Source organism: Ixodes scapularis, unplaced genomic scaffold (genome assembly GCF_016920785.2).
Source record: "Ixodes scapularis isolate PalLabHiFi unplaced genomic scaffold, ASM1692078v2 PGA_scaffold10__122_contigs__length_95168666, whole genome shotgun sequence".
NCBI classification, from domain to species: domain Eukaryota; kingdom Metazoa; phylum Arthropoda; class Arachnida; order Ixodida; family Ixodidae; genus Ixodes; species Ixodes scapularis.
The window spans coordinates 9,058,051-9,084,852 of record NW_024609836.1 but is presented as its reverse complement, the minus strand read 5'-3'; the positions used below and the strand labels follow the sequence as shown (position 1 = coordinate 9,084,852).

The 26,802-nt window shown below is 47.3% G+C and overlaps 1 long non-coding RNA gene across 1 annotated transcript; it reads right to left on the bottom strand.

The window, feature by feature from the left end:
* Positions 1–334: 334 nt before the first annotated feature.
* LOC121834847 lies at positions 335–26,802 on the bottom strand. The gene is made up of 3 exons (XR_006077353.1): positions 26,676–26,802; positions 26,037–26,111; positions 335–417 (listed from the first exon to the last, which is right to left on the bottom strand). It is a non-coding gene; the product is annotated as an uncharacterized LOC121834847 (long non-coding RNA).

The following is a 26,802-nucleotide window of genomic DNA, read 5'->3' as shown; positions in this document are numbered from 1 at the left end:
ACATGCCTCTCAAGCGCAGCAAAAGCATGGTGGAACACAACGAGCATGTGAAGGAGATGGAGCTACTACTGCACTTCTTACATATCAAATACTATAGTAAAACAGGAGGCTACTTGCCTTACACTTGCACGGCTCAACGACACTGTTGTGGTTGCTCTTGATAAAAATAAAGCAGCCTACGTCGCTAAATCTAATTTTAGTCACGTTTACAAATAATGCTCTGTTTACAATATGGAAGCTTATTGATTAAATAAGCATTACTTACATGAGTCTGTTATTAGCCTGTGCCCAATTGACTAATCAATAATTGCACACCATATGCTAAAACCGAAAAGCATACCTGGAGGGCTTGATGAGGGCGGGCACACAGAGCTGCTTGCAGTTGGATGATCACTACTCTCCTTTGACACAGCGCCACTGAAATGTGAAGCAATGAACACTAAACATTAACCAAACCTACCAGAAACTCCCAATGTCTCAGGACCTCTTTGCTGCCTTGATCACGGGTAGTATTTGGTTTGGGCAAGGTCAGCACAGAACTGAAAAAAGTTGATCAAATCCAAGCCATACACTGCTAATAAGAGGTTCCTTGTAGATTCAGGGGCCTGGAAAATTCTCCCAATGAAGAACAGCTATTCCTCATGAAATATCCCAGGCAGCACACCAATGTCGGTCCGACATTGGCCTAACATTGGCAAAGACCGGCCTCAATATCGGACAATATTGGAAGCGCTACCCTTTCCAATGTTGGCCCAGTGATTGGTGCCAATGTTGGGCCACTGTTCAGCCATCGTTGCAGCCAATGTCGGCCCATCATTGGTGCCAATGTTGGGCCATTGCTAAACCATGGTTCCAGCCAAGGTGCTCCCACATTGGCGAAGACCGGCGTAATATCGGACAACACTGGAAGCGCGACCCGATCCAATGTTGGCCGTCATGCTGATTTTTGGCCATCATTGCACTCGCCCAGCTTTTTGCAAGTGCACTGGCTAAGTTGTTTGCAAAAAGGAAGGTAAACAGACACAAAGGATTGTTTTGAAATCTCCTAAAAGTTTATTGCACACAGTTTATTCTGTAGACAAGCACAATCTCAGCAATTTGTAATATGTGAAGAGGTACTACTCAGCTGTGATACAACTAAGAAGATTGCAAAGCAAGCAACAACCGGGGTAATTCTTGGGTAGTGTCTAGTCTCCCGGCAGCTGGCAGAATTTTCCCCCAAAATTCTACCACTAGTCGCCCCTCATTGGCGGTGCAATCAGTTCATCGAACTACATTTCATAGACAGATCGTTTCATCAACACGCGATGTTTTATAAAAAAACTCAAAATATGTTTTCGTTTCTTCTTTTTTTTTTTTTTTGTTGCAAAGAACCGCTTTAGACTTAGCATGAAGTGGCGTGAAAAGGTGGGCTGGTTCGGTGAGCACGCGCCTCAGGCATACACGCGCGACGAAATGCCCCTCGCGTAACGAATGTCGATGAAACGTAAATGTCGACCAGAAAGGTGGCCACAAAACGTGTTTTGCGAAACAAAGGTAGAATAAAAAGGTCAGTATTCTACCTGCAATTGTGACATTATTTCAGACAGGTAATGGCAGGCGACTGTCGGTAAGACTGCGGGAAAATTATTCTCCCAGCTGTCAGGAGATAGGCACTGCCCAATTCTAGAGGTTATCCGGAAGATTACCCATACAAGAACGGACAATGATCACCAAGTAGGTGTCGGCACACTTACGTTGAAAATACCGGACTTGAAAGACGTAATCCGACTTATATGTCAACACGGGCACTGCAGAACAACCACTCAAACACAAAAACTAGAAGGAAGTGATCCGTGAAGATTCAACACGATGTAGCACACGCTGCCATTTGCCGAACCGAACACTAAACTGTTCACAAGAATGTCTTGGGCTTTTTTTTAAGAAATTGACACGGGTAGGACTTTTCGAACGAGATGCCATTTACCACAGAAGCGAAATCCACAGCGGGCCTGCACCCCGCAGGCCGCATCACGCGCGAAACTAAAGCGCGAAACACATGTACGACGAAACCTTCCGATCCGACGTGCGGACTGCCGGAACGACCTTGGGGGGAGAGGGTGTTCGTAGCATCGGAGAGCGTTGAGAACCCTTTCCCCCCCAAGGTCATTCCGGCAGTCCGCACGTCGGATCGGAAGGTTTCGTCGTACATGTGTTTCGCGCTTAAAGGGACACTGACAGGGTATTTATGCTCGCCGAGGTTTTTAGTTGTACGTGACATATGAGAACTCAACTACCCAGAACAGAATTTGCGGCTCGAAATTCGGTTTCTTTCCGCCCGAAAACCGCCGATCAAGAACTGGCCGGTTCGAGTCTCGCTCACTCTCTTTTTCGCGGTCACGTGCCGTTTTCTAAGGTATCGATGCGACCACCAAATTTAATCAAAGTCGTTGGTCACTGAAGGCACACACTCAGTATTAAAAATAGAAAAAAATATGAAGCCCATTTTTGTGGCTTCTAAAAATCTGTAAATACGTTGACTGAAAAAAAAAGTTCCACAGACAACCGGAAGCATTCTGTGCGTTCGTCGTTTCGCGTATCGTGGGACTCGCGGGGACGGCGATGGTAGCGGACGACGGGCGTGGGACCTCTATTTCAGAACTGTCGTTCGCGGTACCGGCGAATTCTGTCTACCGTTAAAAGAGAAATTTGGGACTGATCAAAAGAATCGGTATTCATCCCGTACGACACGCCCGGCCACCAAGCCGATTTGCACGAAGACGTCGCCGAGCCGTCGCTCCCTTCTCGTGGCTGAAGACATCGCTCGCGCAAACGTCAAGCACGACGTGTCTACTTCGAGTTGAATATGCACGCGTACGATTTCCCTACTAGGTGCGAATGTCCCCAAGGCGTGGTGCTTCCAGACTTCGACCCGGGAGTGCTTTTGCTAGAGAAAAATCAGCAGCAAACTTTCCAACTTACAGTTTACCGGCTGAATTATTGCTTACTAAGGAAAGAGATCTATTAGAAACGAGTTGCCCCAGTAGCTCAGTGGGAAAGACGTCCGGTTCACACGCGTAGGGCCGGGTTCGATCCCCCGTCAACTTTTATTTATTTTTTTTTTTCAAACATTTTTTGATGTTTACATATCTTTTTCTTTTTTTACCAATCATCACTGAAGAAACAAACAAAAAAGAATAACCAAAAAATGTTGTGGACGATACTTCGCTGAATTAAATGGTATGGGATTTCCGTTTTGACACCTGCGAACTCAATGTAATCACTTTCCACAAAATGCAAGGAGCATATAAATCAGGTAGCGTCCGCTTTCCGAGGTGCCCGTATATCTTCTACAGGAATTGCAGCCAGCCATCGGTCCCGATCCCGTTGATCTTTCGGAAACTCTGTCGCACAATGCCACTTTTTTTCGGATGCAGGACATGTGAGCCAGCTCTTCACGCAACATCTTGGGTGTATTCTTTTCGGAGCCGATCATGGAAATTCACCACGGGCACTCACTACTCATCTCCAACTCCTCAATGTACAAAGCGACTCATCTTGGAGTACAGAACAACGAGCGGAACAAACATAAGTGCGAAAAAATCGCACGGCGAGCAGTTCCCGCACGCCGCATCGCACGCCGCATGACGTGTCGTCTGCTACGGAAAGAAGAAGGGAGAAAAAAAAAAAAAAAAACGCACGGTCGGGTGTAACCACGTGACTTCCGCCACTCGCACCTCTTCTCTCCACTTCTCCGACCTCCGTCGGGTTTCGGTTTCGGTTTCGAGCAGTTGCGTCTTTTGGCTTTATTAAAAAAATACGCTAGTCTGTTGCAAAATATTAATTGGGTAGTCCTCTGACACCATAATAAAGCGCCTAACAAAAAATGAAAAAAAAAAATTTTGGGGGGTGTCAGTGTCCCTTTAAAGGGACCATGAAATGATTTTAAAATCGAGTTTCATCCACCGCACGTCGTAAAAGGTGTGAAAGGAAACACAAAAACACAAAACTAGGGAGCCAAAAAAAAATTATTCGCTATAGAACTTTTAAAAGAAAACTGGACTCTTTTGCGCCTCCCTTCCTTCGCCTGTTCACTACGATGCATCGGCGGAAAAGGAGCACGTCAGCCAAATCCAGGTCGCCTATTGGGTAAGAGCCTACCTCACCAGCACCGCGATCGTAAACAATAAATAGCCGGCGAATGTTTCCTAAAAGTTTTGTTAAATAATATTCAGATCCACATTTTGTAGCATAATTAGAGATGTGTGGCAAAAATTGCCAAATTTGATAATGCTGAGAGCCAAGCGCCATCTATCGTGTGGTAAACGAAGCAACCACTGCGCGTGCGCAGTAGGGCAGGGCCGAGTTCAGAACGGTTATTTCCTTTGGTTTTCTTTCTCTCAGAACTCTGACTGACTGACCGTTTATTTTTCTACGTCTTCATCTCGCGCGTGCCGACTTCAAGCAGCAAGAAAAAAATGTACTTATAACAGACCACGACGAACAAGAACGCTGGATCCACAAACACCCGAGAAGAGCGACAACAGCCGCGAATCCCGCACCTACGAAGCTCTCAGGATATAGGCCTAGCAGGCACTCCGACTCGGCGCAGCGTTGCTTCGTCGCAAGACCGTCCGTCTGCCTACGACCGGCTGGCGTGCTGAATGGAATATGCCCGCGCTACCCTTGTGGACCCTTCCCGTATTATAGTTTGATCGCTGACCTCAATTTTAGGTTAAGAGGTGAGGTCAATCTCTTCCCCTTGTTTTCCGAGGCAGGGTTGACGAACACTCGTCGAAAAGGGACCCTCGTCAATTCTCTCTTCTTGTTTTGTGTGATATAGAGCTGAAATAAACGCTGTATGGATTACCTTCGTAACACGGTATGTACACTTTGTTATTGGTATGCCATTTTTATTCTGACAGACTGCACGTCACTGTCGAGCTGTAACAGTTCGTGGGAGGTATACGCGCAATACCGGTCCAAGCTTTCTTTGCCGAGTGTCGCGTCAGTATCGAGTTGCAATCGTAAAAGATTGGTCCCGAAGCGCTTACCAACAGCGCGAATACAGCACTTCCATCAAACGCGCGCGTCCGCTCCGAGTGTGAACAGGTATTTACGTGGCTCTTGCTGACACTCGTAGTTCAAACGTATCTTTTTTAACGTCGGCTCGCTCCTGCATCTCCGAGACCGCGAAAAACGCCGCGGCAATTTGTTTCCATCTACGTCGCTTTGCAAACGACTGACACTGGCCGCCTTTTACCAACAATGACAGTTGGGTTAACTTCTGGAGTCTTCACCGGAAGACTCGCTGCACTTCCCAACAGGCATAACGGCGTATGGGACTAGCCCCATGCTGTCGCTGTAGCGCAACGTATCTCATTGAATTTCGCTCAGCTGCGATGCGGCGATGAGAGGCGCCGATTCAGAAAATACGTCGGTGACATCGGCGCAGTAAAACCTACCGGCACACCCCAACTCGTCGCCGCTAACGCGCTAACGCTCCCATCTCCAACTAGGTATCTCCAACTGCCGAGAGAACTTCCGGTTCCGGAAGCAGCGTACGTCACGGCTTGTTTTGCGGTCAAGAAAAAGTCGATATTTCATTAATTTTTTGTGTAGAAGTTAATAAACCGAGACGAAAACGGATGCCTGTTCGGCATTCAGTGAACATTGACGGTTTAATGTAAAAGTTATCTGGAAAAAGTAAAAAAGTCATTTCATGGTCCCTTTAAGGCTGCGGTCCCACGGCGGCCATGACATATGACGCTTTCCGCAAGTTTTCGAAATGCGATTGTGGCGTGTTCAAGCTTTCTAAAATTATGTGTTATATATCATCTTGTCCTGTACAACATTATCCTTCCTCTGATGTAGGATTTGTTTTCCTAGTGCAAAACGCTAATTCAGTGGGCACCCGCGAACATTGGCCTTTTCGGCGAAACATGGTTTCGTAGTACAGTGGTACAGGGTGCACAATTGGAGCAATTTATTTCAAATTTTAGAATGTTATAGAAGAAGAGTGCGTTCATTGTCATTAGAGGCCCTTTTTTCGTTTTTCATTTTATTTTGACAGATATTTACTTTAAAAAATGTACCTCGCGGAAGCACATTCAGTCGCGGATTTTTGGCCGCCTACTCGGTCATTTTATTTGAAACTTTTTACATGTGTTTGCAACTATGGTAGAAAGAGCTACGCTACATTTCATTGTAATGTGGCCTAAACTTTTTTCGGAATGCTCACGTGAAAAGTGACAAAAACAGTTTTTTTTGGCAAACTTCATTTGGTAGTACAGTGGTACAGCGCTTAGGGATTGGCACATTTGAATAAACTTGCAGACCTGCAAAGAAAAACCTATTCTGCTTTGTCATTAGAGGCCCTTTTTCTAAATTTCACCTTTGAGTTTCCATAAAAAACGTTTGAATATAGGCGAAATCACGAATTTGTTGATAGTCAAAACCGAGTATTTTGACCCTTTTTGGCAGACATTTAGGCCGATATTTTTAGTATTAAATGTAGATTACTGTTCCAGGTCCTGATTATTAGCCCATATTTTCACTAATCGAGCCTATTTATTTTAAAAATTCATAAAACATACAGAAAACACAAATTGGATGTCTGGTTGCGCCCTCTATGTGGCGGTGGCTGAAATGTGACTACGCGAGGTTCAGGAAACTGCCGAGGATGGCGCTGATTCCAGCTGTGGTTGCCAGCTTCGGAAACTGGTTGTACTCTTGGCTTCTTCCGTTTCTTGCAAAATAACGTGCTGGGAAACTTGGTCGAAACTCGTGAGGTCCTTTATGACACGGTACTTTCTGCTAATATAGCTTTCAGGAAGAATTTCAGTCGCTTTCATATTGTCAAGCGATTTTTTTTTTTTTATGCGAGGCTCCACCGGTTCAGTTTGCTGAATAAATTGTTCACGCAATCGATATCGATGTTTCAAATTACCGAACTGCCAAAATCGCCACTTCCGCGTACATACGCAGCGTGACGCACGTGCTTCTGGTGCGTGTGCACGTACGTGTTTGCTGCGTGGTTCTTCGGTTGCTGCGAGTTTTCGCGTATTTATTGTGCACTGCTTACCTCCGTCTGCGCACGCCTCTCATCCTTGTAACTACCCCTGCTCTGTTTGCCTAAAGTGAAGTTTGTGTCTGTCTTTTCGTTCGCTGACTAAGCTCGTGTCGGTGTCCTTCCTACTGGCTGCTGTTCGTGTTTGCGTACCGTGTGTGTCGCTTTGATTACTAGGTCCCCTGCTTATGGGGTGGAGCAAGCGGTGGGCGTCGCGCCAGGGGTGGGTCGTGATTGGGGAAACAGCTTAGCAGCCGACGCCGACTTCGGCGCGTTTCTTCTGCGCACGCGCGTACTGTCATTGATATCGCTACATCGCGCCGTGACGATGCGCTGATCTACAGGCCGGTCGGCGCTCGCGTGATAATAGAGAGTTTTAGTAGATCGTTCCCATGACTCCGATAACGATATCCCGATACTTCGCCACCGCCTCCCTGGCGCATGCATAGTATCGTTATCGGGGCTATCGGAGGTATCGGAACGATCTACTAAAACTCTCTATTGTTGAAAATTCTCGAGCGTGTATTTACGTTTCGAAAGCCATAATAGAATTAAAGTGGACATTTGGCCGGCAGTCGGCATACCGTGGCTCTGAAAACAGATTGCTAGGAGTGCCCTCTCATTCGCTGGTTCCACGCTGGGTGCGCGCAGTCCGTGCTTCTGGCCTCCCCGGCCGCCCAAATGCGTTTTTCTGATGCTTGTTTTGTTTTCAGTAAACAGACAATAGATTCCTGCTGATATTCTCCTTTATAATCTTCACTCTTGACAACTCTTTAGTGTTGGAAGGAACTCCGTCAAATTTGACGATAATGCATGTGTAAGTACAACTGGAACCTCATAGTTGCAAGAATACTTTTCCTGGATTGTCTGCATTAGAGTGCCTCCATGTGCGCTTCGCGCACATGAAGGCTCCCTAGTCTGCACCTTTCTGATAATATGATCGGTCTCCATAAATTGCACTTCCCCGCTTCGGGAGCACGGCCAGCGGTGGTTCTCTGTCGGTCATCGAACCTCACACACGTGAAGCGTTGTCAAAGCTGTGATATACCGGGCGTTTTTTTATTATTATGTTTTTTTCTTTTTTTTTTTTTTTGCTGAAAGAAATTATACTTTTGGTATTCTCGGGGATAACATTATCGGCTGCGGCGGACGTAAAGGAACGAGCGTAAATTGACAGTTAGTGGCCTAATAAACTAAAATTTGCCATTTGCGAACGCTGGAGAGGGGGCGACCTCCTCTCCCCCGTTCGCTCCGCTGAAGTGGAACAGGGTGGGAGGAGCTCCCACTTCGTTCTTGACCTGTCACCGACTACAGTTGCGAATTCTACTTGTCATTTTGGAGCGATGACGAGATAGAGCTGAGTCATGTATTGCGTTCTCTGAGATGAAGAACGCAATGCGCGCGGAGTTGCTCCACGTATGCACCAGTCACCAGTAAAAACGACCTATCCTCCGAGGAGGTCGAGCGAGACGCCGGCTGACATGGGGGTCGGTCACCTCACCGTCACCACCGTCTACCGTGCCTTCAAAAACACGGGGCGCAATGTGTTTCTTCTGTATAACAAAAATTGAACAAACAAGGTGCAAACTTTCATTTTTTCCCTAAGTGTGGTTTGCAGGGCTGAACCGAATACAAAAACGATACGCCGTGCTGGGATGACGTCGACTAAAATGGTACACGATCATAACAAGAGCACAAATCCTGCCACATTATTTTGCTACAGTGATAAGAGCATATATATCTTTGTCCGCGATGCGGCAACAGAGACATTATTTCCAAATTAGAGTTCGGAGTTAGCCTTCGATGCTAGCACTGACCAACTCACTTCACTCACAGGGTGAAAACGTGAAACTTTGTATCATTCGGACAGAGATCGAAAAATAACACGCACCGCTTCAACTTGGACACCCCAAAATAATTAACTGTAGTGGATCGCACGCAAAAGCTTCGCGTACGCAATAAAATTGCCGGTCAGAAGTACGGTTCCGCAAACAAAATCAACATATGAGTCATCAAATTATGAAGAAAAACCAGGTGTGAGCGTGCCAAAAATATTCGACATTTATTGTTGTCAATATTTGTTTTTCTATCCACGTGCTTATGTCGCAGTGGAAAGCCGTGAAACTCCCTATAAAATTATTTTGGGCAGTGTTTCCGACGGTGCTCGCTCGATCGTAAAATGCCGCTTTGTTGCTACTTTGGCGAATCAAACAAGGAAGCCACGTTCACCTACAATGCCCTGTCCACAAGAAAGGAAATCGAAATTTTCGCTTCGTTTTCTTTTTTTTTAAATATTCTTCTCTTTTTCACGATAGAGGGTATGAATTATTATCCTTCCCTGCACTCTCGCTGCGACGAACAGTCCGATAAACGAATCACCTTATGACAAAGATGGGGGTCCCGAAAATCTCCTAAAATCGTGTTTGTTCTCAGAGACACATCCGTGTGTAAGAAAAACCGCGGCCCTCTCCACGAAGTACGGACATATTTGATAAATAGCGTTGACTTGAGGTTGAACTTTTCATTTGCTTTGTAAACACAAGCGTGACGTCACGTGCGCATCCCACGCGACCCGAGTGAAGTCTGAACTGGTGTTCTATGTGTGGACAATAGGGCATTATTTTGACTTCCCGGCCGCGACGACCTTGGCGAGGGAGGACAGTTGGGGGTCCCGAAAACTCCTAGAATCGTGGTTTGTTCGCAGGGACACACACATCCGTGTGTAACAAAAAACGCGGCCCTCTCCACGAAGCTTACACAGGCATTGTTGTGTAACTACTGAAGATGCCTCCCGCAAGGGAGGCGAAACTGGTCAGAGGCCAGAGGCCGGATTCTCAAGTCGAACTCACGACAAAAAAAAGTGCGTACGACAAATTTGAGAGAAAATCCGTATTCTCGCAACGAAATTGTCGTAACTTTTCCGCAGGTTACGACAAAATCCTACGACAGCTCCGAAGCTGTCTTACGCACTTTCTACGATCAAATTAACATGGCCGACAACGTCGCTTAGTTGCTCGGTCGCGACGACCCAACGGACATTTATTTGTCTACCTGTTCTTCTTGCGCGTCCCGACTTCAAGCAGCAAGAAAAAAATGAAGAAGTACTTGAAACCGACCACGACGAACATGAACGCTGGATCCACAGACACCCGGAAAAGGCAACAAAGGCGACGATCCCACCGACCAAGCGAGCTCGGCAGAATATATAGGCCTAGCAGGCACTCCGACCCGTTCCGGCGCAGCATTGCTCAGACGGTCCTTGGCCAAGACCGTCTGCCCACGACCGGCTGGCTTGCTGAATGGAATATGCCCGCGCGACCCTTGTGGACCCTCCCCGTATGAATAGTTTGATAGCTGAACTAAATTTCAGAGGTCAACCGATTCCCCTTATCATCTCGATCACCTTTTTTCCGAGGCAGCGGTGACGAACCCTGTCGTCGAAAAGGGACTCCTCGATTCTATCTCCTTGTTTTGTGTGATATAGAGCTCAAATAAACGCCGTATGGATTACCTTCGCAACACGGTATGTACACTTTGTTATTAGTATGCCATTTTTAACTGTCGAGCTGTATCAGTTTGTGGGAGCTACGTGATGCCGGTCCAACCTTTCTTTGCCGAGTGTCACGTCAGTATCGAGTTGCAATCGTAGAAGATCGGTCCCGAAGCGCTTACCGAAACGCGGTCTGAATCCAGCACTTCGATCAAACGCACGCGTCCGGTCCGAGTGTGAACAGGTATTTGCGTGACTCTTGCTGACACTCTCGTAGTTCAAACATATCTTTTTTAACGTCGGCTCACTCCTGCATTTCCGAGGCCGCGAGAAACGCCGCGGCGGTTTGTTTCCTTCTACGTCGCTTTGCAAACGACTGGCACGGGGCTTTTACCAACGATGACAGTTGTGTTGACATCGTAGCGATCGAGTTTGTAGCAGTCAACGAAGCGTTTAAATCGTGTTAGCGTCGATATACCACTGCACGGACACGAACCCCAGACAAGCGGTGGTGGAAAGGTCGCCCGTGTTTATGAGAATCAGCTTGAACACTACACATTTACACACAGACAGGACAGGACATACACAGATCTGTCTATCGACGAGTGGTTAGCCTGTGTTTGTTATTAAAAATCCACGTGCTCCGAACTATGCCTAGCTCTCTAATTGGTTGTTCGTTTTGCCGAAGACGCCGTTGCCGTAGCAACAGCACCGGAAGTCATCGTTTCTCCGTAAGAGGTCGTAACTTTCCTCCTCTCACTTAAGAACGCGTTTGTGAATACCGTTCTCGCCTCATCTTACGATGATCGTAACTTTACGAACTTCGTAGCGAAGTTGTCGTAGGTAAGAGGTTTTTTATGAATCCGGCTGCAGATTCATGAAAAACCTCTTACCTACGACAACTTAGCTACGAAGTTCGTAAAGTTACGATCATCGTAAGATGAGGCGAGAGCGGTATTCACAAACGCGTTTTTAAGTGAGAGGAGGAAAGTTACGACCTCTTACGGAGAAACGATGACTTCCGGTGCTGTCGCTATGGCAACGGCGTCTTCGGCAAAACGAACAACCAATTAGAGAGCTAGGCATAGTTCGGAGCACGTGGATTTTTAATAACAAACACAGGCTAACCACTCGTTGATAGACAGCTCTGTGTATGTCCTGTCCTGTCTGTGTGTAAATGTGAAGTGTTCAAGCTGATTCTCATAAACACGGGCGACCTTTCCACCACCGCTTGTCTAGGGTTCGTGTCCGTGCAGTGTTATATCGACGCTAACACGATTTAAACGCTTCGATGACTGCTACAAACTCGATCGCTACGAAGTCAACACAACTGTCATCGTTGGTAAAAGCCCCGTGCCAGTCGTTTGCAAAGCGACGTAGAAGGAAACAAACGGCCGCGGCGTTTCTCGCGGCCTCGGAAATGCAGGAGTGAGCCGACGTTAAAAAAGAAACGTTTGAACTCCGAGAGTGTCAGCAAGAGTCACGCAAATACCTATTCACACTCGGAGCGGACGCGTGCGTTTGATCGAAGTGCTGGATTCAGACTGCGTTTCGTTAAGCGCTTCGGGACCAATCTTCTACGATTGCAACTCGATACTGACGTGACACTCGGTAAAGAAAGGTTGGACCGGCATCATACACGTAGCTCCCACAAACTGATACAGCTCGACAGTTAAAAATGGCATACTAATAACAAAGTGTACATAGCGTGTTGCGAAGGTAATCCATACGGCGTTTATTTGAGCTCTATATCACACAAAACAAGGAGATAGAATCGAGGAGTCCCTTTTCGACGACAGCGCTCGTCACCGCTGCCTCGGAAAGCAAGATGATCGAGATGATAAGGGGAATCGGTTGACCTCTGAAATTTAGTTCAGCTATCAAACTATTCATACGGGGAGGGTCCACAAGGGTCGCGCGGGCATATTTCATTCAGCAAGCCAGCCGGTCGTGGGCGGACGGTCTTGGCCAAGGACCGTCTGAGCAATGCTGCGCCGGAACGGGTCGGAGTGCCTGCTAGGCCTATATATTCTGCCGAGCTCGCTTGGTCGGTGGGATCGTCGCCTTTGTTGCCTTTTCCGGGTGTCTGTGGATCCAGCGTTCATGTTCGTCGTGGTCGGTTTCAAGTACTTCTTCATTTTTTTCTTGCTGCTTGAAGTCGGGACGCGCAAGAAGAGCAGGTAGAAAAATAAATGTCCGTTGGGTCGTCGCGACCGAGCAACTGAGCGACGTTGTCGGCCATGTTAATTTGATCGTAGAAAGTGCGTAAGACAGCTTCGGAGCTGTCGTAGGATTTTGTCGTAACCTGCGCAAAAGTTACGACAATTTCGTTTCGAGAATACGAATTTTCTCTCAAATTTGTCGTACGCATTTTTTTCGTCGTAAGTTCGCTTTGAGAATCCGGCCTCAGAACTTCAGCTTGGGCGAGTTGGTTATTCATGATTCATGGAGGCGTTTATTCATGGAGGCGTTTATTCATGGAGGCGAAACGTCTAGTGAAATTGTTTTTTCCTGTTCTGTGAAGTCGGTGCTTTTATTTTAATTATGTTACCAGTCGGCCTGTGTGACCAGTGCTCATTTGAAGAATCGCCTTTGTCTTTTCTGAACCCTAACAAAAACACCCTCGTAACATTTTTTTTTACTGTTCGGCTACGTTGGCATAGCCTATAATCGACATAATTTTTGCGAAAGCCTACTTTTATTTTATAATTATCTGTAACCATTTCTAATTGAAGAAGTGACAAGTATAATAATTATATTATGATTTCATATCAAAATTCGACGAACCGGGAGATGCGAAATTCGGTGAAACAGCTTTTCAAAAAAATATCCGGTGCCCGAAACTTGCTTATATTAAAATGTCTAACATGTGTATGTATTCTAAGGGCGGCGGAGAAAAGCTCACCGGTGAAAAGCTCACCGGAGAAAAGCTCACCGGAGATAAGCTCACCGGAGAAAAGCTCACCGCGAAACCGGCAGATGCGGAGAAAAGCTCACCAATATTTTTTTAGCTTAGCTTGATTCTGCGTAAAACGTGGAAATTTGACACAATTCGCATTCGTCACTTCATTAAAAATATCTCCTCGTTTTTGTAATATTCTTGAGGTTCATTGGGCATATTTACAAATTCCTCAGAAATTAGTAATCACCCATTCTGTAAATTAATGAAGCCGCAAGTATAAAATCAGAACATCGTACACCGGTAAAAAAGGCAACAATTTATTGACAGCTGAGGGTGCGCCGTCGGTAGCTCTGTCAGATAAAGAGGTTTGTTTTTTGCGAGCTAATATGAATAGCGGTGTGTGAATCGCTTGAGGTCCAAATATTGTGTAGTGCCTAATAGATAAGTAGATGTTTGTTAATGTAATCATTGTCGGCTACGCTGTATTCTTTATGTTAATTTCACTAACAAAACTTCAGTTGCGAGGACAGCTTCGCTTGTCGTGTTTGTTTTCTTCACACCGTCGTCGTCGTTTGAGCGGTTTTCATCATGTATAACGTTTACCGACTCGCCCACTTCGCTACCTTACAGAAGACTACTTCGTATATAGGTCGCGGGTAACAACGGTGACAGTGTGCCGCTCTGAAGGTCATGAGTGGCTCACCGTAGAAGGGCACTATCACACAAAGGAAACTTGTGGAAACACCAGCACGAACGGCTAGAAAACGTGCATGTCCGTGGAAGAAAGAAGCCTCGATATCCTATTGACTGTTTTATCCTGTTTTTAAATGTTAACAGAAGCTTCAAAGAGAGTTTCAGGCACCGTGGTGTTGCGCGTGCACTTTTGAATTTTCGGCATTTACACCTTTGATCTTTAGGTTTTAGGCAGTCATCATTACCTTTTTTTTTAACTTTTTCCTGTTCTTCAAGTTCACAAACATTTTAGTTAGGCTTTCGTTGCCTAGAGCAGGGTTTTCAAACTTTTTGGTCTCACGGAACCCCAGGAAGCCTCAAAAACGGCCGCAGAGCCCCCCCCCCCCCCCCCCCTCCATATTTGCCGGCCAAGATGCAACAGATGCACAATTGTACGCAATTCTGCTTGTGTTGCCTCCCATATATCCCCACCATATCAATCGCGATGTCAGTACAAAGTGAGATGAAGGCGCTTTGCATAGTCCTGCTGCACAGCCTGCGGCTTTGGGGGGGGGGGGGGGGGGGGGTTGCAATTTGGGTGTTTGCGGAACCCATGAGACCAGCTCGTGGAACCCCTGTGTTCCCCGGAACCCAGTTTGAGAACCCCTGGCCTAGAGAGTAAGCCACAAAAAACACTGACCCGCGATTATCAATTTGGGAGCAATATACCCATTAAGCTTAACAAATATTACAAAAGAGGACATTTTATTTTTTACAAAGCTGACGAATTTTAATGATAATAAATTGATATATGTTACGCACGATCCAACAGCCTCCACATAAAAAGAAGAAAAAATATCGGTGAGCCTTTCTGCGCATACGCTCAATGGCCGGTGAGCTTTTCTCCGCATCCGCCGGTTTTGCGGTGAGCTTTTCTCCGGTGAGCTTATCCCCGGTGAGCTTTTCTCCGGTGAGCTTTTCTCCGGTGAGCTTTTCTCCGGGATTCGTGTTCTAATACAGAAGATGAGTGCAATGTGGAAACTGAATGGCCTCACAGACAATTGTCAACGAGTTGGAATTTTTGATGAATTACCCTTTGTCGAGTCATCCTACTACCGATTGGCCTCTTCAATCAATTGCCCGTCGACAAATATTGTTGTTGGTTTATTTGCCATCTGCTGTAAGGGGAGAGTGTGGGGCTCGTCAAGCCGACATCTGCCAGCATTTTCATCACGCCTCCAGCGCCTGTACCGAATGACGCCGACGAGTTGGCCTAGAAATAAATGCCCACGGACTATACTATAGCCGCTAAATATCTCTACGCGAGCATGATTTGTTTTCAAAGGGGCACCCGCCTGTCGGTGCTTCTTTGAATTATACATACGTCACGGTCAAAACGTTCCGCAGCTAATGAGTGAAGGCCGACCAACCTATTTTGTCCAATTGTCCGTGTATGGGAGATGAGAATGCCACTGCGTCAAAGACAAGACGTGTGCGAGCGTTGCTAAAAATAGAGACCACTATCGATGTTTTAGTATACATGGTTTCATTCTTAGTCAGAGCGCAAACAGAAGTTAGATGTCACGAAAACACATACACAAAGACAAAAAGCACTTTATCACGGCGCATTGTATGAGTTGTTATATTAGTGGGTGGAATCACCCAAACAAAGATAGTGAACGCCGTGGCGTTTAGGTGTTGAGCTGTTGGTGATGCTTGATCGGCGCAATGTGTCGGTCGAGCTCCAACTGAGGGTGATATGAGGCGGGGCAGCTCTGTGGTTTTACTTGTTGTTTATTCTGGTGTCTTTCGTTTTTGCGCGAAATATTGCGGATCACAACAGCTAGGCATCTTCGTCCGATGAAGCTCTGTTTTATTGATTGGCGTTTCATCGAATAGTGGACATTTCATCGAACACCGCTTCATTGAACGCCAACTCATCAAGTAGCTTGATCGAATTATGTTTCTGCTATCAAATTATTGCAGATATAATAACTACGCTCGTCATATTTTGTAAATAACGGTAGCCTTTAGCGAAAATTGTGTTGCATAGTTAGTTTCGGCCGTCAGCAAATAGTGAAAAATATCTATCTACCTATCTCTCTCTCTCTCTATCTCTCTCTCTCTATTAATATATATATACAAAGGCAAAATTGCGTACTGTCAGAGCTACTAATTCGAAGTTTACTACGACGTTTCGAGCGGGGACCACTCTTCATCACCTAATGAAGAACGGTCCCCGCTCGAAACGTCGGAATAAACTTCGAATTAATAACTCCGACAGTACGCATTTTTGACTTTATATATATATATATATATATATATATATATATATATATACATTTTACTAATACAATGTCTGGACATTTACACTTACCAAGTAACCATTTTCAGCTGTGATTTGAGACTGTGTTGCGCTTATCCCGCTCTTATTTATTTATTTTTTGTTTTTCTTGTTTCTGGCCTTTTTAGTATAGGCTTCCACCAGCTCGCTTGCGCGTGAACTCTAATCTCAAGTGAAACAAGTTTGTAAATTAGTGAAAAAATTGTAAGGGTGCAGGCGAGCTGGTGGAAGTTAACCATAGTTTTGTTTAACTCGAGACGGGTATTTCGGAAAAGGGACGAGAAGAAAAGAGGCCACAAGGATGCGACGTTGAGACGTCGCCTCCTTGTGGTCTCTTTTCTTCTCGTCCCTTTTCCGAAATACCCCAGTCTCGGGTTAAACAAAACTATTGTAAATTAGGGTGACACTATATAGGTTTGAAATCCTATACCAATTTTATTGCCATTTGGTGAGCCACGTACGAATTTTGAAATATATCTTTTCATCCAAATAATTGATTAGTAAATCGAATAGCGATTCGGACGAATTTACTACGACGGGAAGAACGAATTTGCAAATCTCATGGCAATTAGGAAATTTCAGCCATCCTTGGTTTCCGATTGGTCGCGCTTAGTAGCGGCTCCCTCCGCACAGAGTAGCCTCGAGTCAGAATTCGCGGAGTCTCTACTGACCGGCCAAAAAAGTGCGGCGCTTCAACTGCTCCCGCCCAGACGACTTGATGTATTTGTATACGCCCATGACATCGGCCGCGATCGGCGATTGAGGTTCCGTTAGCCGACGCAAGCGTCAGCGGACGTCCCATATTTTGTGGTCGGTTTGCCTTGCTGCATACCCGACCCGGAGGAATAACACGGAGCCAACGGTTTCAACAACAAGAAACTACATTTAATTGGACATGGACAAGACGATTAACATTGCTACCGGCGCTGCCGGAGTCCAAGCAGCGACTCTCCGTGCGCCGCCTCTGATCATCCTTATCAAGGCGGCGCATCCGATGTGCGCGTGGCTGGCGTGACGTCGCCGCCACGCGGGAAAAGTTCGGCTTGAGCCTCGCAGTCGGGCAACTTGGCTTGGGAGCCGCCAGGGTGCCCACACTTCCCCCCCCTCAAGCTTCGTCCGGCATGTCGATGACGGAGACGTTGTGGGCGTCAGGGGGTGGATGGCGCTGTTGGGCGGACTGACGTTGTAAGTCCGGCAGGCGCCTGCTGGACGAGCGCGGCGGCTGCTGACGAGCGCGGCGGCTCGGTCAGCTCCAGCTTGTCGCTTGTTCGGGATCAGGGCTCCACCAGGTGGCTGCTTTGCACGTGGTCCTTGATCCTAGCCAGCTGCTGCTCCGCCCTGTAGAGGGTGGCCGCGGTCCACGATGAGACCGGCCGCCGTGTCGTTCAGATGGCGGGTGTGGCGACGGTTTTGTCCATGAGTCAGCTTCGTAGAAAACATAGAAGCAGACGACATGGGACTCAGTTGAGGGCTGAGCCTGACGTTATCTTCGGACCCCTTCCAGAAAGTTTGAAATAACGGATCTGAGGCGGGCACACAATCCTCTCCCCCCTTTCTTGAAAAAGGGGCAGATCCGTGGAAGTAGAAAACTACCCCCAAAATGCGAGAGAGGCAAAGCCAAGGAGACAAAAGAAAAAAAGGTTCCTCTCTCTTTGGTGTCACCGACGTCGCAGGTTATACCGCCGCCTTGGTGGAGACAAGGGGGTTTCCGGAACGGGACTGCCGTCAGTGTCGTTCCGGTCCTGCGAGGAATCTTCGTCTTCTGCTTGGAAAAATCGTTTAAGGTCGGTGACATGAACAGGTCCGGTTTCCTCACTAGACTCACAGTTAACTAGTTTGTAAGTGAGTGGTGAGCACTTTTCACGCACGCGAAACGGACCTTCCCACCTGTTGGCGAGGGAGGCTGCGAAGCCTCGAGCGGCGTCACTCAGTGCATGGGTGAGTACGCCGGAGTACAAAATCTCCCACCTCGAACTGCAAGTCACGTCGCCCCTGGTTGTACTGTTCTGCCTGCTGTACTCGGGCGACGTCGAGATTTTCTCGGGCCTCTCTTAGGTTATCGGAGAAGCGCTTTCGCAGGTCCTCTGCGAACTTCACGTAGGGGCGAAGCCTTCCCCCAGACTGTGTAGAAAGGAGACTGTTAAAAAGCGGGAACGCAAGCTCCTTGCCGAAATTTAATTGGGCAGGAGTGAGACCCGTTGACCGATTAGTGGTTGTACGGGTTGCGAATGCCAGCTCCGGCAGTTTCGCGTCCCAGTCCTTGTGGCGCTCGGTGTAGGCCACTAGCATCATCTTAAGGTTCCGATTTACCCTTTCCGTGATGTTTGCTTGCGGGTGGTACGGGGAAGTTCTTTTGTGCTTGATTCCCAGCACCGCGCATGCGTCCACAAACACCTTACTCGTGAGATGGGAGGCATTATCGCTTACAAGCTGTGCAGGAAAGCCAAACCTAGCGAATGTTTCGAGTAGACACTCCCAGATTTTTTGCGAATCTAGCTTCCGCAATGGAAATAACTCAACCCACTTCGTGAAGTGGTCGGTTACCACGAACAAGTACTGATTGCCACGGGTACTACGTGGGAAGGGGCCCATGACGTCACAGCAACAAATCTGCCAAGGGCTCTGACTCGCGATTGGTTGCATGAGACCGGGGGGCTGGCCACCACGTGGTTTTGCCTTCTGGCACACCGAGCAGCTACGAGCGTATCGGAGCACATCCTGCCTCATGCCTGGCCAGGTAGCAATTTGGGATAACTTTTCGGAAGTCTTGCTCCCACTGCTGTGTCCTGCCAAGGCAGAGTCATGCATGTATCGGATGAAAAGCTTACGTAGCTTGCGGGGTATCACGGTCCGGAACGCCGACAGGCAAGACGTCTGGCACCGTGGTGAAGTGGGCTGCAGTGGTCGAGTTAGGGATGCAGTCCTCCCTTTTGGTAAACGGAGTCAGCTCCGGTTGTTGTCCCAGCCGGTATCCACCACCAGAAAAGTCGAGTGTCATGCTTTCGCCTGTAATGAAATCTCGGCCCAAGATCACGGGTACCACAAGTCCTGGCATATAAAGAAATCGCTGACGTCGCTTCTTTCCATTAAACCGAATCTGCAGCCTCACGGCTCCTCCAGCTGTTATCGCTGTACCAGAAGCTAGCTGCAAACGGGTTTCGCACTCCCGGAGGCTTATCTTTTTTGCTTTGCAGAGTTCGAAAACGAAATCCCCTATGAGCGAGATAGCGGCCCCGGAATCCAAAAGTGCGGCAATGGAAAAATCGAGCAGTGAAATCGTCATGCGCGGTTCAATGATATTAGGCTCGGGCTGGATTCGACATACCGATGGAATCTGTGCCACGGCCTCACTGCTCCCAGGGACTGCAACGGCCGTCGGCGAGTGGCTGTCTGGTTTCAGCGTCGCCGGCCGTAGTAGTTTCCCTGGTTCTGGTTCCGGCCCTTTGCCGCCGTCTCGTGCCACCTCTTGTTTGTAGTGTCCGGAAGTCTTGGACACTGGTTTCGGTGATGGCCGGGCTGCTCGCACTCGTAGCAGCAGTCCGACGACAGTTGCCTGCTTAGGCCACCGGCACCGAGGTGCCCGTCGGACCGCCTCCAGTGATCGGATAAGGAACCACTATGGGAGGGCCTCCACCAGGCTTGCGACTGGCTGTTGTGGGGAGGGCTTGTTCCGTTGCGGCGGGGGTCAATGCTGCTGGGCTGCGGGTTTGCGACCGCACCGTGCCAGTTTTCGCCAGCACTTGCAGGAGCAGACTGATGAAGATGGTTCGCTTGGGTGGTGATCTCCGTTGGGCCCCAGCTTACGATAGGGCACGGCCAACGACCTCCCACCTGTCGTGGCGACCCCCGCCCGAAACCCTCACGGGCCTCGCTGTGACCTCCGGGGACCTCTCGGGGAGAGTTAGGCGAACATACGCTTATCCCGCACGGGAGTTCACCATGCATGCCACGCCAACTCTCCTGGTTGACGTGGTGGGGAAGGGAGGTCTCGTTCGGACAGTCCACTTGCGTGGAGGCCTCGGGGCCCCGCCATGCGCATGCCGGCTCGAGCGCGTACTTGGCTGGTGGCGGCGGCACGTAGTTCCGCTCGGCATGAAGAGCTTCCTCGATGAGGCGGGCGCCCCGGGCTAGCTCTTCAAGGGTCTCAAAGGTGCGGTTGATCAGGTAGACGTGGTACCTGGGGTGACACTGTCTTCTGACCCGAGCTAATCTGTCCGATTCCGGTGACTTCGGGTCCGCCCTCTTGAAGAGCTCCTGCATGACCCGAACGTACCGGGCCAGACTTTCATCCGGGTGCTGCGTCGCGTAAGCATTCCTGCAAGCACAAAAAAAAGAAACGCCCCCAAAAACCCAACACAAGCGCGCAAAACAATTGCCGCCAGTCACAAAGACACATTCACAAACACGCCAATACAGCAAACGTGGACGTGACGGAAGTACGAAACAACGATAGGAAACACGGGGAATATGAAAAAGGCTTACCGAAAGAAGAAACCAAGCCCCGTGAAATTCCTGCGAGTGGGCAGCATACCACGTTGGGCGCCATTGTGGTCGGTTTGCCTTGCTGCATACCCGACCCGGAGGAATAACACGGAGCCAACGGTTTCAACAACAAGAAACTACATTTAATTGGACATGGACAAGACAATTAACATTGCTACCGGCGCTGCCGGAGTCCAAGCAGCGACTCTCCGTGCGCCGCCTCTGATCATCCTTATCAAGGCGGCGCATCCGATGTGCGCGTGGCTGGCGTGACGTCGCCGCCACGCGGGAAAAGTTCGGCTTGAGCCTCGCAGTCGGGCAACTTGGCTTGGGAGCCGCCAGGGTGCCCACAATTTCCATACTCTAATTTAACTACAGAAACAAAAACAACAAAAAAAAATCATCCAGTTCTTGCTCACTATGTTCACCACTGACAAGATAGTCGGTAGTCGACGAGTTTCCGTGCAAAGCCGATCAAAACGAGGCACCAGATCAACTTTTACGGCTGCCATCAGGAAAGATCTGGCTTGTCGCGTCCCCTCAACGTCACTCCGAATATTGTTTGTGCCCCGCGCACCATCCTCTTGTAGCAATATTGTTATTGTCCCCATGTGATTTCTTTTTTATGTTCTTACTGGTGTTTGATCATAATTCGGTCATTGAAATAGTTTTTGCTGCCGACCCTACCATTATTTTGACCCTGTTGCAGCAAAGGAATATTATGCCGGCATTACACACGAAATAAGAATGTAGACACTCCGTCCCATATCTCAAATTACATCACAATGTGTTTACACAACTGTAGTGCAGAGGTACGATGAGCAGGGTCTGAGAAAATATTAGTTTCAGTATTTTCAAAAGAGCGACGAAACAAAATAAAGAAAGGACCGCCAATCGGCAGCGCGTGCAAGCAGAGGCAGTAGTGACAGGAAGCGCGAGGTGTGTCTTTCGTACGGCCGGCATCAACTCACGCACTGTCCGAAGATGTACTCTGTTTTACTCGTAGGATTGCAACGCTGCGGAATGTAGGCGTGTGACTTCAGAAAGCGCGTCCTACCATTTCTGCGCGCGAGTGCTCCTGCAACCCAAGCATTGTATACAGTTACGTCCTCGCGCCCGTGCCTTGGCCAGCCCCGTACACAACTTATGCAGTATCGAAAAGGCATAGTTCAAAATTGACGGTCCCACTTTTCCATACCGCTTCAAAACCCCCATCTCGCTCAAATTACTTGGCAGCCGGACAATTTTGGCAGGGGGCCTCAAGTTGGGGATTATCCGGTACATTGTCCTCCCAACAATGAACGTGGGCGCGACGCGCCAGAGGGTGAACACGTGAAAGGAGGGGCGTAAGAGTGGAGAAGGAAACTCAAGGTCGCAAGCGACGGGAAAAAGGGTTTCGAAATTGGCGCGCAGGTTTTGCAGCATTTGCTCATACGGAGAGCCAACGCCGCCCTGGTGGTTCAACTAATGTTTTGTTCAAGATGGCCGCCGTGGTACCGCAGCCTTAAAGGGATACTACAACGAAATTTCGGTGCTCATTTTTTTGGTCTATATGTGTTCAAAAGAGCACTATCACATGGAACATACCAATATTTTGTTAGAAAAGTCTCGAAAAGGAATTTTAAAACGAATTAAACGATTAACAAAGAGCACCTGGTGGATGTCGCTAACGCCTCGTTTGTAATGCTCGTCTAGGAACCTTGACAGCTAGTGACGGAGGTTGTCTCGTCTCCGGCCACGACGAGAGAAGGGGGGAAGGAGGAACTCCCCTCTTCCCGAGAATCCCTTTTGTGTGTCGCAGAAGTCGCTATTGTCCCCCTAGAAGATTATAGAAGATTAACCCGTCACTCGAAATTCGTACAAAAGCAGCCGCTTCGGTGGCTGGAACCACTAGGCCATCCTCTCGACGTCAGCCTCGCCGTAGCTTTGCTCGTCTTGAGACGACCTACGTCACGATTGCGTTGGATGTCACGTGCTCTAAGCTGGGCCTTCTCCGAGCGCTTGCCAGAGTGGGCCGTTTATAACGAAAAATACAGCCACCAGGATCAAAATACAAACGTGCGATTGTCATTTACGGATACTGTGGATCATATTCAACCTATTTTTGAACACGACGGGAATATTTCAAATTTCGTTGAAGTATCCCTTTAAGTCCGGTCTTTGCGACGCAGCATTCCGAGTTTGTCAACGGCTAATGCGTCATCCATCAAACCACGTGATAACGCTTCTGCCGTTACCCGCGCACAGAGAGCGGATTCAAGTCCGGCGAGTACGCACCGTCACCGCTCCTTCAGCTTAGGGGGAGAGAAACAAAAGAGAGAAGGAGTACAAAGCAAGCTGGCCAGAACGGGGGTGGGGTGCGCTTACAAAGGCTAATCTTCAGGGGCATCTCAACAATGAACGGAGCGAGAGAATTTGTCACTTCTACCCAAGGTTGATAGTGCAGTAGATGTTATACGTGACCTTGGGCTTTAGGCAGGTTCCGTGCTCTGCCTTATCACCAGCTTCGAGACAGTAGTCACGTGACCCTAACCGGAGACACGATTGGCCTTAAACACGCATAGCGTCTACCCTGCTGTCAACACCGATTTAACAGGACAGCTCTTCGAAGGTCAGCTTTCGAACTTCTCAAGAAACTGTCCAGTCCAAAAGTGGTTTTAAACGGGGCAAATTTTACGTCGTATAAACCACATTATAATTTAGAATGAAGAACTAAGCGCGACTATTTCTTGCGCACGGTGTACACAAATATATCTATAAATATATAAATATATTTTTATCAATAAATTTAAAACTGTTTGTACACTGTTAGCTTCGCGTTTTTAAACTTCAAATTTTTTTACGAACGAGTTACACAAAAAGACACCCCGAATAGCACATCGTCCGACTTTCAACACACGATGAATCACCGACGCTCGCAGTCAGAAGGTTGCGATGCTGCGCGAACGGTTTCTGAAAGATGCTGCGTACGGTACGCCAGGCGCAACGGCTTCGCGACCGTTCGAAGGGCAAATGATTTGCGACAACAAAGTAGCATCTTGCAGCTTCAGTAAGCTAACGGGGCTCGAGAGTCCCACGCTCACATTTCCGCAGAGCGAGCGCCGCCGGCCAGATCGAGGCGCAGTATGCTCTCGCGTCGCGATTGCTACGTCGTTGCTCTGCCTACACTGATGACATGTGCACTGGCAGTCGAAGCAACCCTCTCGAGACTTCACTCGAGTTTAATATATCACTTTATGGAGGGATAGACTCTCGTAAAACTAAAAGTAGAAGTCACTTCGGTTGCGGCGTAAGCGGCGGATTTATGTTTGTTGACACCTGCGTCGACAATGACTAAATATGCACAGAAACATTAAATATAAAAAATAGAGCACGCACAAAGAAATACAAACATGGCAGGGGCACGGACAAAGAAAAGACGTTAACGCTACGTATACGTACAAAATACATTGGAAAAGACAAAAATACTTAAATATAAAAAAACGGAATTAAGTTGTCAACGCCGAGGTAAGGCAATGCGAAGGGAGAGCAGTCGTCAAAAAACTGCAATAGTCCTATAGGCAGCTAATGACGTATTTGTGATCGCGGTTATAAAGCGCCGGCGACGTACGCCCCATGAAGTTGGCTAAATAAAATTCTCGCCCGAGGGAGCTCCATGAATGACTCTTTTCCTATTTCCTACCTCTGCAATGCAAAAAAGAGGGTCGCGGGTCCATAGGCTAGGCGACACAAATATCGATAAGCCATTGGCTACGGCGGTACAATATTGACCAGCATATACCAAGACATCAGCAATATTGGAAAACTCTTGGCTTTGACAGATTAATATTACCAAGCTTAAGCCAGCGTATATTCAATATCGGAAAACCATTGGCTCTGACAGTCCAATATTGTACAGGTTATGCCGGCGTATATCCAATATAGGAAAGCTATTGGCTTAGACAGTCCAATATTGGACAGCTTATGCCGGCGTATAGCCAATATCAGAAAGCTAGTGGCTCCGACAGTCCAATATTGGACAACTTATGCCAGCATATATCCAATATTGGAAAGCTATTGGCTTTGACAGTCCAATGTTGACCAGCCTATGCCAACGTATCACCAATATGGGAAAACCATTGGCTTTGATAGTCCATTATTGTCCAATGTGTTTCCAATATTGGGAAACATATGGCTCAGTTGGGCCATTCTTGGGCCATTCTTTGCCACCTCAAATCCAATGTTGGCCCAATACTGTGTGCTGCCTGAGATGGGCATGTTGTCATAAACAGCTTCAGCTTGTGGGACTGAACTTTACCTTCGATTATGTTCTATTATACATTTTCTATATTTGCAGTGCGAAGCTTGCCAGGGGCGCTGTTGTTTTCCTCACTATGGTTAATGTACGTGCCACAAATGCAGTTTATGTGTTCATTGTCATAGTGCATAGAGGCCAGACATTGCACGTGCTTGCACGAGTAAAAGTTAAAGTATCCTCACTATTCGTGGTGATTCCTAAACTTCGCTCCTTGAATACAAAATAGGTAATGTTCTCTGACCTTTCATGTCCAAAAGGTGGTGGTGGTCGTGGGGCTCCCTGGAGTCCTTTTTCAACATCTGACTCATCCGATGAGAATGCTGCGCTTACCACGACCCTTCTCCATGACGTAATCCAACATAACTCAGACACAACAGAATCCAACCTAAGCTACTCACAACATAATCCAATCTATGCAACTGGATGGCAACTATTCTCGTTCTGACTTTATGCTAGTGCATTTGCATCTTACAAAAAGGAGTCAGTGCTTTATATGGCAGTGGAAGCCATAACCTTCAGATTTCACATGAATATTTATCATAACCGAAAACACTTTCTGTGTCTTTGGTGTGTCTGTAGGTATTATTTATTTGAATTTCAAGTTCAGATAACTGGCAATATTGCATAAATTAAACTCCAATAAATTTGAAACGTTTTATCACTGAAACTTTACTGGCAGCAAACTGTGATAAGTGCCAAATTTGCAATAAAAAATAAGCTCAGAAAACTTGGAGTCTTAGGCAAAACATATTAATGTATAATGTTGCCAAAGTTCTAACAGCTCACATAAAAATTGAGAACCTTGGTCAGTTGATGTTGCAACATTATAAGTATCCTCCGCTTTCCTTAGTTTCGATCTTGCTTTCTGGAAAGTATCTAAAAAAAGATAAGCAGACAATGAAATAGCATATTTCACAACCGAAGACAGTCAAAATCCAAAGTAGAGATGGCATATGTATATAGGGTTGCTCAAAGATCAAATGAAGCATTCATCTAAGGAAAAGATTTGCTTACTAGAATGAAGCATTCGCCTAAGAAAAAGATTAGCTTGTTTAATTTCCTCCTACAAGAAAGGTGTAGGCAGTTAAAAGTGTTCATAGCACATTGATTACCTCATATTAGGAAAAATCAGGTACATGTGGGCTCGACTCTACTTCGAGACGGCAAGACCGCTCAAAAAAACCTAGAGCAGCACAGACGCCTAGAACTATCGAAATTATATTAGCTCCCAAGGGGTCTTATTTTATGTAATGGGCTTCAGTTTATGTTAGGAGTACCCACTGATATCTTTGTGGTTGTGGATTGAGAATAGTAGTCACTAGAAATGTAACATCAGATTTATGACCACGGTAGTTAGCCAAATTCCCCTACATTTTCTGACTTCGGTAGACACTCGGCTAAAAAGCATAAAAAAAACAGAAAACATGTTGGCTTGCCTACCTTCCTTGCTCAGGATCACAATGCTGTGCCTTGTGTATGTCGAATCTGGGGACTCTGAGTTTCACGGCTTTGATGGCTCTTGATGCCCTAAACTTCGACAGCCAGAGGCACTCATTTCCATTGAGCC